Genomic DNA, 9,796 nt, shown 5'->3' on the forward strand with positions numbered 1-9,796 from the left:
CTTTCCTTCTGGAATTCTAATGATACATATATTGGACCTTCCTATTCAATCTTTTATGCCTTTTAGTTTTATATTTATTATCTCTGTGTTTCATTTTGGATAATTACTTCAGTTCCTTCTTTCAGTTCACTATGTCTCTCAAATTAATCTCTGTGATTAATTTTTTTGACAAAAAATTGTATTTACTTAAAAACATTCAGAATATCAACAAAACAGCTGCAACTTTTTTTGTAATTACAGAATGGTATTCAGTTAACAGAACAATTATTTCATATAAGCTGTGTCAGAGACAAGTGAGGATAAAAAACCTACCATCTCCACATGTAACTAATTTGTTCTGTGCACCAACAAGAATCTGCTTTAAATTTCCATGCCAATTTACAATCCTCATACTGTACCAGGCAAGGTTAGTGGCTATTGAAAATGCCACCAGGATAGGGCTATCTAAGGATACATTCAGTAGTGTGTTAACTATACAAAAAAAGACAACCCTACGTGGCAGTTCTACCCTGTCCTGTAGGGTGGATATGAGTCGGAACTGATTCAATGGCACCTAACAACAACACAACTGCAGTTTAAAAACAAATCTTAAACAGCCTTACATTTCAATTGTTTTTTTCTTAAAAGGTCTATTAGTCATCTAGTGTTGCTTTAACAGAAATAACCACAAGTGGATGGCTTTAACAAAGAGAGATTTATTTCCCCACAGTAAAGTAGGCTAAAAGTCCAAATTCAGGATGTCAGCTCTAGGGGAAGGCTTTCTCTGTCTGTCAGCTCTGGGGGAAGGTCCTTGTCCTCAATCTTTTCCTGGTTGGGGAGCTTCTCAGGTGCAGGGACGATGGGTCCAGAGGGCACGCTCTGCTCCTGGGGCTGCTTTCTTGATGGTATGAGGTCCCCAACTGTCTGCTTCCCTTTCCTTTTATCTCTTGAGAGATAGAAGGTGGTACAGGCCACATCCCAGGGAAACTCCCCTTACATTGGATCAGAAATGTGACCTGGTAAGGGTGTTACAATCCCACTCTAGTCCTCTCTAACATAAAGTTATAATCACAAAATGGAGGACAACCACAGAATACTGGGAATCATGGCCTAACCAAGTTGATACACATATTTTGGGGGGGACATAATTCAATCCACGACAAAAGGAGTGAGTTGTGTACCCACACTAGGGTTAAATGCTTTATAGACAAGAAAAAAAAAAAAACAAACTACACTAGAACCAATGTATTCATCATCATCATCTTCTTCATCTTCCTTTTTCTTGCTTTCTTCAGCCTTGACCACCCCCCTTTTGGCTGCATCAGGCTTTCTTTACCCTGGTATGCAGCAATATCCTTTTAATATTTCTCCTTCACCTTAGTGACCTTCCTCTCGTAAGACTGCTTGTCACTGGCAGCAGTATTATTCCACATCTCTCCAAGTTTCTTTGCAATGTCACCAATGGATAGGCCTAAATGCTCGCCTTTGATTTTTGAGTGATACTCAGAACAAAACATGAAAAAGGCCAAAGGAATCCTCTTGGGTGCATTGAGATCCTTGAATTTCTTTTTGTTTCCACTTTAGGAGGGATATAGGCATTCATTTCTCTTACGTAATGGGCCTTGTCCACCTTTGCCATGTCTTCAAAACTTTCCTTTTCTCTTTAGCAGACATGGACTTTTAGTTCTCTGAGCACTTCTTAGAAAACTCTGAGTTGACAAGCATCTGGGTGCTTCTTCTTGTGCTCCTCCTCGCAAGTTTGCACAAAAAAAATGCATATGATCACATTTTGCCTCTTGGCTTCTTAGGAGCTTCTTTGCCATGTTTAGTTATTTTTGGTCCGCAAAGCAGAGTTGTCCAGTGCCATCCGGCTCTACGTGGCCCGACCCTGTCTCTATGGAGCTCAATGTACTGCACTGGCTGTGAGAGTGGGAGCCAAAGGCAGCCTCCTCACTCTCTTAGCTCTGTAACATTTCTCTGTGATTAATTTGCTGTTAGCCAGTCATTGAGGTTTTAATTTCAATTATTAGTTTTTTTTTTTTTTTTTCCATTTCTGAATATTCTGCTTGGTTCTTCAAATCTGGTCACTCTTCATAGTTTCTAGTTACCTGCTCATTTTCAAGTATTCCTTCTATTTCCTTCACTTTATTAAACGTAATTTCACATTATGTATCTGGTAATTCTAATATCTGAAATATTTTGTGGTGTTTCAGCCGTCTTTTGTTTTGGCTTATTCTCAAACATGGCACCTTGTTTTCTTGTGTGTTTTGTGATACTAAACTCCAAGCAGCTCATTTATCTTGGAACTTGAGCTGTAGGAATCCTTGGAGGCCTAGGATGAAGGTGGTAGCCTCCAGAGAGGAAAGGCATTTATTTCTGTTCTGTGGTTTAAGGCAATATCACAGTCCGGGATGATGTGAAACCATATTTTTGGCTGGAGGTTTTTTCAGACCACCGGGAAATATAAATTTGTGCTCTAAACATGTGGGAGGTTTAGCTTGTGGTTATGGATTCTTGAGAGATTTTTAAATTTTCTTCCATTCAGCAGTAAGTTTTAAGACAATTTTTTTCTGTCTTCAAACGGTCAGGAAAAGAGACAGAAATTAGTGCCGCCACGTTCTTAGGAAATTGCGAACACATTGCTTCTCAGAAAAATAAAATACGTTAAAATAAAAGTAGAAAGGAATAAATATAAATAAATTATTTTAAAAAGTAAAAATAGTGTTGTGAAAGAATACTCGATTAATATTAGAAATAATTTCTGGAAAGATGACAAAAATCAGGCATGTACCATGCAGCAAATGAGTAGCAGTATCCTAAGCCCAAAGTAAGGTATACCTTGAGAGTGGAATTTGCATAGGTAACAAATAGCAATAGATCAGAATGAATTATAATTTTAATTTACATCATTTAACATTATTTATTTTTTTCTCCGAAAAAATGACAAGTTTATTCTATCATGAAACCTGAGGGGAAGATTTAATAATAAATGCTAAACTCAGAAGTTTGGTACCTGAAATACTGCATTTTACGACATTTTATTGCTCCTTGCATAATAAGAGATGAAAACCTAAAATTAACTCTTCAGTTAAGGTTCTATTCTTATTTTAACTTTAAAACTTTAAAATAATAATTCCTTAACCAAAATCTTTTATTTTTTTAAATTGTTGTACTTTAGATGAAGGTTTACAGAACAAACTAGTTTCTCATTAAAAAATACACATATTGTTTTATGACATTGGTTAACAACCCCACAACATGTGAACACTCACCCTTCTCAAACTTGAGTTCCCTATTATCAGTTTTCCTGTTCCCTCTTCCTTTCTAGTCCGTGCTCCTGGGCTGGTGTGCCCCTTTAGTCTCGTTTTGTTTTATGGGCCTGTTCAATCTTTGGCTGAAGGGTGAACCTCAGGAGTGACTTCATTACTGAGCTGAAAATGTGTCCTGGGGCTGTACTCTCAGGGTTTCTCCAGTCTCTGTCAGGCCAGCAAGTCTGGTCTTTCTTTCTGAGTTAGAATTTTGTTCTACATTTTTCTCGAGTTCTGCCTTAACCAAAATCTTAACCAAATCCTGCCCACTGCTTTAGGGAAAGAATTAACATGACAAATGAGTCTCAATTTCTTCCTTTGTCACATTAATATTAATGAAGAGAACATTTTGTGAAAAATATCGATTTTGAGATTTTATTTTAAAATACCAGAATTTAGTTTTGTGGAACACTCCAACTCCCTGATGGCATAAGTATTATATGACCACACACACACACACACACACACACAAAATTGTAACAGATCTTCTCAGGCCTGCAAGAGCTGAAGGAATATAGTCACAACAGCCTTTGTTAGGGGTGGGAGAGCAAAACTTACTAGTAAACTCAGCAAATGAAGGAAGATGGATCAAAATCAAGACCCCTGGATAGAGAAGCTTTGATACAAGGGCTGGTCATAAGCACTGAGTCCATTTAAAATTAGAAAGAAGACAACCATGAGAACTTGCTTACAGAATAGAATACAGATGTTTAAAACACATCAACATAAAAAGAACCACATGGCTACAAGAATGAAGCTACAATTGGAAGTGGGAGAAATGGCACTGGTGCTAATTTTCTCATCTTTCATAGCAAGGAGTTGATTGGTGCTTTCTAGAATGAAGACCATTGCCTAAAAAACCACAGTTCAACCCTCTCAATATTTTTTATAATCTTTTTTTTTTTTCCCATAAGCTTAGAGGATTCTTTGGGAATTAGTCTCTTGTGGTGGATCCCTTATCTGGAGTTCAGCAATTCCTTCAACATGTCTTCAGATTTTTTCCCTGTCAAATTCAAAATTAATTTAATATTTTAAAATAACATTCATAATGTGATTCCATTTTAGTAAATTACCTGCCTGTCTGTTTGAGTTTCCTTCTGTGAGTCCCTCCGTCTACTTATCTGTGTTTCACTCTGTATATGAGCTTAGAGGATTGTTTGAAATAAAGTTTATTTGACAGTAACAAGACTTATTCCTAGGTAATGCAATTTAAGGAGCTTTATTCTTTGTCCTTTGTTCTATTTTGTATTGCTTAAATTTATTTTTGAATGACCATGTATTTTTTTTCCAAAGTAATGAAGTCTTTACTTTTAAAACAAAACAAACGTACAAACACTTTGCTGTAATATGACAATAAATACCTTCCCTGGTCCTCCCCTTGATCTGTAGTTCTATAACCGGATCCCCGCCTTGTGCCTAAGGCCTTGTTAGTAACCGGGGATTGGTGTCCAGTCACTGGTTTTAATCCAGTGTTGCCTGCTTCACTACTTGCTGACAGGTTTCTACCAGGCCCAGCTCAGTTTTCAAATCTGGCCCACATGAAGAGTCCTTTTGCCAGGGCCTGTTGTCCAGCAGGTCACTCTTGTCAGGTCCTTGGTGCCAACAGCTGTCTTGGAGTTGCGCCAGGTCCCTTTCAACTCCTCCAGATGGTGTGTTCTGCTGGCTCGACTTCAGTCCTCCCAGCACCTTCCACTGGATGGGGCTCCCCTTTGGTCAAGGCTACTTGCAGGGGTCAGCCAGTCTCTCCCTTCTTCTTTTCATCCCCCCCTTCCCCCATTTCAGCTCTCCTCACCCCTCCCTCCCCATCCTAAACTTCTCTGTATTCTGTCCTATTCCTCTCTCCCTCCCCTCCCTTCTTTTCTCTCCTCTCCCTTTGCTCCCTCCCCTTCCCTCCTTTCATCTTTCTTCCGTCTTTTCCTTTTCCTTCCCCATTCACCCCCATTCATGTCTTATCTGTAAAACAATTTCCTAGGAGGATTAAATGGAATCACAAATGGAAATCACCTAGCATATTGTTGGATACATAGCAAATGCTCTTTCTATGGGAGACACTACAATTATTGTTAAGTGTTTATTGAACTATTTATTCATTTGTTAATTCATTCAACAAACATTAAGTAACGTACAATGCACCAAGCACGGTGCTAGGCATTTGTAATTACCGTGATGATCCACATATGACTCCTGTCCTAAAGGAGCTCACAGCCAAGTAGGGAGAATGACAAGGGAAGAGATCATTGTCCTACAGTTGGCTGGGCCACCTGTGCCGTGGGCACAATGGTATGTGTCGCCTTGTATACACAGGCCATCATGGTCAGTCCTGGATGGAATTCAAGAGAACTACTCAGCAGCTTGTTAATGCTGACCACTGAAGGAATTTATTCCTGAGCTGGGAGTGGAATAACATCAACAGAGTGTTACAGCCAAAAGAGATGGATTTCAATGCCTCTGAATAAATGGATCATCTTGGCTTCGAGGTGTAAATCTGCCTGCTTAGTCTCTAAGGCTGTGACACCCCTGAAGCAGAGTTTAAGAAATCTACATGTAAGTCATTTGTATAAATGAGGCAGATAGGAAACAAAGGGGGTGGCAGTGCTTGCAGGAGACAAGCTGGGTCTCTGTAAGAACTAAGGCTGCCTTTTAAAGAGAATTGCCTCCTGTGATTTTAATTATGAGCCAGATTTGGACCTCTCGCACCACTTCTTGTCCAGAAAATTTTGCTTTTGGAAAAATAAGATGTCCTGAGACATTCAAAGCACAATTTTCCACAAGGAGTTGAATTGCTTTTAAAACTTAATTGTGTGTGAAATGTACTATTTCCACCTGTATTGGCCATTTGGCCTTCCCAGCTAGCTCCCTGCCAAGGCCCTATGCAGATTAGCTGCTGTGCTGAGGTGGCAGGGCTGGCACCAGCTGGGAGCTGCAGTACATCCCAGGCACCCTGGCGTCTCAGGCTTAATGTGAGTTATACAGCCTGCTTTAGCTCCCTCTCTGCAGGACTCCTTTCCAGGACTGATCCCTGGGTACCCGCAGCTGTCCACTGCTTCCTCCAGGCTGGGAGGTGTGCCCTGGAACTTTTGGTACTGAACCTTACATTAAAACCTATTATCTGAGATACAACTATTGGTCTCTACTCGTTAGGAGCAAAAGAGAAAGGAGGAAACCAAAGTCTCAGAGAAGAGACTAGTCTACAGGGCTAATAGCCTACATGAGCCACAGCCTCACCTACCCTCAAACCAGAAGAACTAGATGGTGCCCAACTACCACTACTGACTGTTCTAATCAAGGCCTTAATAGATGAACCCTGATAGAATGGGACAAAAACTTGGAACAGTAGTCAAATTCTTAAAAAGTCCAGGCTTACTGGACCATTAGAGGCTAGAGGACTCCCTGAGACTATCCTCCTGAGATATTCTTTAAGCCTTGAACTGAAGCTATCCCCTGAGGTCAAATTTTAGTGAAATGACAAATTGGGACACAAAATAAAGAATATTATCCATAAGTGTGATGCTCCATTAAAAACCCGTCAATACAAGGCCAAAAGGTCAACAATTACCCTAAAGCGAAGATGAGAAAATAAGGGGGCAGGGAAATTAGAGTACTGGAAACAGAACAACCAGAACACAGTTAAAGAAAATGGTGACACATCATGAAAAATACAACCAATGACACCAAACAATTTGTGTAGAAACTGTCAGATGGGAACCTAATTTGCCGTGCAAACTTTCACTGAAAATACAATAAAATATTATTAAAAAAAAAAAATCTGTTGTTTGTCCTAACCTCTTAAACTGTTGTCTCCTAAGAAGTGGTATCCCTAGGTCAATCCAGGTGTTGTACTACATTGTAGCCTCTGGTTGGATGGGTAACTGTGATTCCTACCAGGTAACACTGAGGCCGAAATCAGTGATGATGTACATCTTTAGAAGGTCTTTAAGGGGTTAGTCTATTGAACAATTTCTGATATAGTAGGTGGGTGAAGGAGATATTTAAAGGCCTGTGGGATTTTCTTTATCCCTTATATCACACCTATTTGGTGTCTGGGTTCTTTGCTATAAAAAGGACTGGACTTCCTTGTAAAGAATCTACTCCAAGAAGTTCCAGGAAAGGCAGGATCAGCCCAGTCCTTGAAGAAAGAGTATGTGTGTGTGTATGTGTATATATATATATATACACACACACAGAGAGATAATACATATATGTATGTATACACATATATATGTATATATATATTCATACATATATTCAGATTTCAGAAGTGCTATGTGCACATTTTAGGTAATTAGAAAAGTTTAGAATGCACACAGTAAAGAATACAAATCATCCATAATCCTACGACGTAATTAGAATCATGACTGCCACTGGTATATGCGTTCTATTTCTGGTGATAGATAGATAGATAGACAGACGGGTAGGTGGGTGTGGGTGGGTGGCTGGGTGGTGGGTGGATGGATGGATAGATGGATGGATGGATGGTTGGATGGATGGATGGATGGATGGATGGATGGATGGATGGATGGATGGATGGATGGATGGATGGTTGGATGGATGGATGGATGGATGGATGGATGGATGGATGGATGGATGGATGGATGGATGGATGGATGGATGGATGGATGGATAGGTGGATATCTAGATAGGTAGATAGATAGATGGGGAAGCCTCAACATTACTGCATTTAGATGTACCGAGAAAATGGAGTTCCTTAATTCTCCAGAACAGGGGCTCTCAGTGTGTCATCCCTGGACTGGCAACATAGAAATCCTTTGGGAACTTGTTAGAAATGCAAATTTTTCACAGTGATGTCTGACCAGGGCCCCTGGCCTCTGCTATGGAGGTGACGGCCAGTCCCGGTGTCTGAGTGATTCTCAGGGCTCAGCAAAAGGGACCAAGCTACCAGAGAACCTGAAGACAAGAGGAAACACTCTCAAATATGAACTAATTTTCTACTTCATCTTTATTGGCCGAATAGCTGCCAAGAACAAAGGCTGTATCTCTAGATACCTGGCAAACAAATGCAGTATTGCCTCAAGAATTGATTGTCTCTCTGAGGTGCCCAGCAGTGTATATGGGTAAAAGCTTCAAGAGCAAGTCGAAGAGTGGCTGTCCTTCTATGAGACTGGAGAGATTCCATGGAAGAATCTAGATGTCATGAGGAAGGCTATGGTTCAGAAAGAGAAAGTGGCTGTCAAGATTGTTAAGAAGCTGGAGAAACAGGAGAAGAAACGCTTGAAGAAGGAAAAGCAACGACTGGCTGCGATTGTGCTCATGGCTTCAGAAAATAGCAGTAGTACTCCTGAGGAGTGTGAGGAGAAGGCTGAAAGACTGAAAAAAAAACAAGAAAAAGCAAAGGCCCCAAGGAGGCTGCACAGGAAAATGGAATGGAAGACCCATCTAGCTCTGTTCTCCCCAAACCCAAGAAAAACAAATCTTTTTCCAAGGAGGAGTTGGTTAGTAGTGATCTTGAAGAGATGGCTGTCAGCACATGTTTCCCCAAGAGGAAGGAATCTTTCCCCAAAGAAGAACCAGCTAGTGACCCTGAAGAGCCAGGCGACAGCAGGAGTGTCCCAAAGGAAAAGAAGAAAGTGTCTTCCAAGGGGGAGCCAGTCAGCAGTGGACCTGAAGAGGCTGCTAGCAGCAAGAGCAACAGCTCCAAGAAAAAGAAAAAATTAAAAAAAGAAAATCCCAGGAAGATTAGAATGGACAGTTAGAATACCCATCGTGACTTCCCTACCCATCTCCCAATAAACACAAAAATTTACCAAAAAAAGAAAAGAAATACAAATTTCCTGGACCTACCCCAAACCTCCTAGAAGTCAGAGGCTCTGAGGGTGGGGCCCTGTGATCTGTGATTTAACATGCCACTCGTCTGTCAGTTTTTTGTACTGTGGTAGCTTGTGTGTTGCCGTGATGTTGGAAGCTATGCCACCAGTGTTTCAAATTCCAACAGAGTCACACATAGTGGACAGGTTTCAGTGGAGCTTTCAGACTAAGGCAAACTAGGAAGAAAGGCCTGGAGATCTACTTCCAAAAATTAGCCAATGAAAACCCTGTGGACCATAACACAATATTGTACGATATAGTACTAGAAAATGAGCCCCCTTGGACTCAGAATACACAGTGGCCAGAACAATAGACTTGAGCTTACCAATGATCTTGAAGATGGCGCAGAGCCAGGCAACATTTTGTTCTGATGTAAATATGTATTGTATTTTTGGTGACAGATAGATAGATAGATAGGTGGGTGTGGGAGGGTGGGTAGATGGATGGATGGATTGGTGGATAGGTGGGGTTACGATGAGATGGAGCTGACTGTACGGCAACTAGCAACAACAACAACCAGGTACTTCTGATGCATACCAAAGACAGAACTCCTGATCTATAATTAACCTGATCCTCTGCACCAGCTCTGTACCCCATCTCCTACTCTGGGTTGCTGGAAAAGACTCTAAATTTGGCTTGAGTTTAAACTTAGTCCAAGCCAATAAAGTAGAGAGTCTCTTTAGGTT

The 9,796-nt window shown here is 40.6% G+C and overlaps 1 non-coding gene and 2 pseudogenes across 1 annotated transcript; 2 read left to right on the top strand and 1 right to left on the bottom strand.

Annotated features, from left to right (window-relative positions):
- LOC100676010 (high mobility group protein B1-like) overlaps nt 1-5,596 on the bottom strand; it is a 133,299-nt pseudogene extending 127,703 nt beyond the window's left edge.
- A 2,483-nt stretch (nt 5,597-8,079) lies between these two features.
- Nucleotides 8,080-8,154, top strand: LOC111749520 (small nucleolar RNA SNORD86). Its single transcript, XR_002784648.1, has one exon. It is a non-coding gene; the product is annotated as a small nucleolar RNA SNORD86 (small nucleolar RNA).
- A 216-nt stretch (nt 8,155-8,370) lies between these two features.
- LOC104845499 (nucleolar protein 56-like) lies at nt 8,371-9,357 on the top strand (annotated as a pseudogene).
- Nucleotides 9,358-9,796: the final 439 nt, after the last annotated feature.

Source organism: Loxodonta africana, chromosome 6 (assembly GCF_030014295.1).
Source record: "Loxodonta africana isolate mLoxAfr1 chromosome 6, mLoxAfr1.hap2, whole genome shotgun sequence".
Classification (NCBI taxonomy): Eukaryota; Metazoa; Chordata; class Mammalia; order Proboscidea; family Elephantidae; genus Loxodonta; species Loxodonta africana.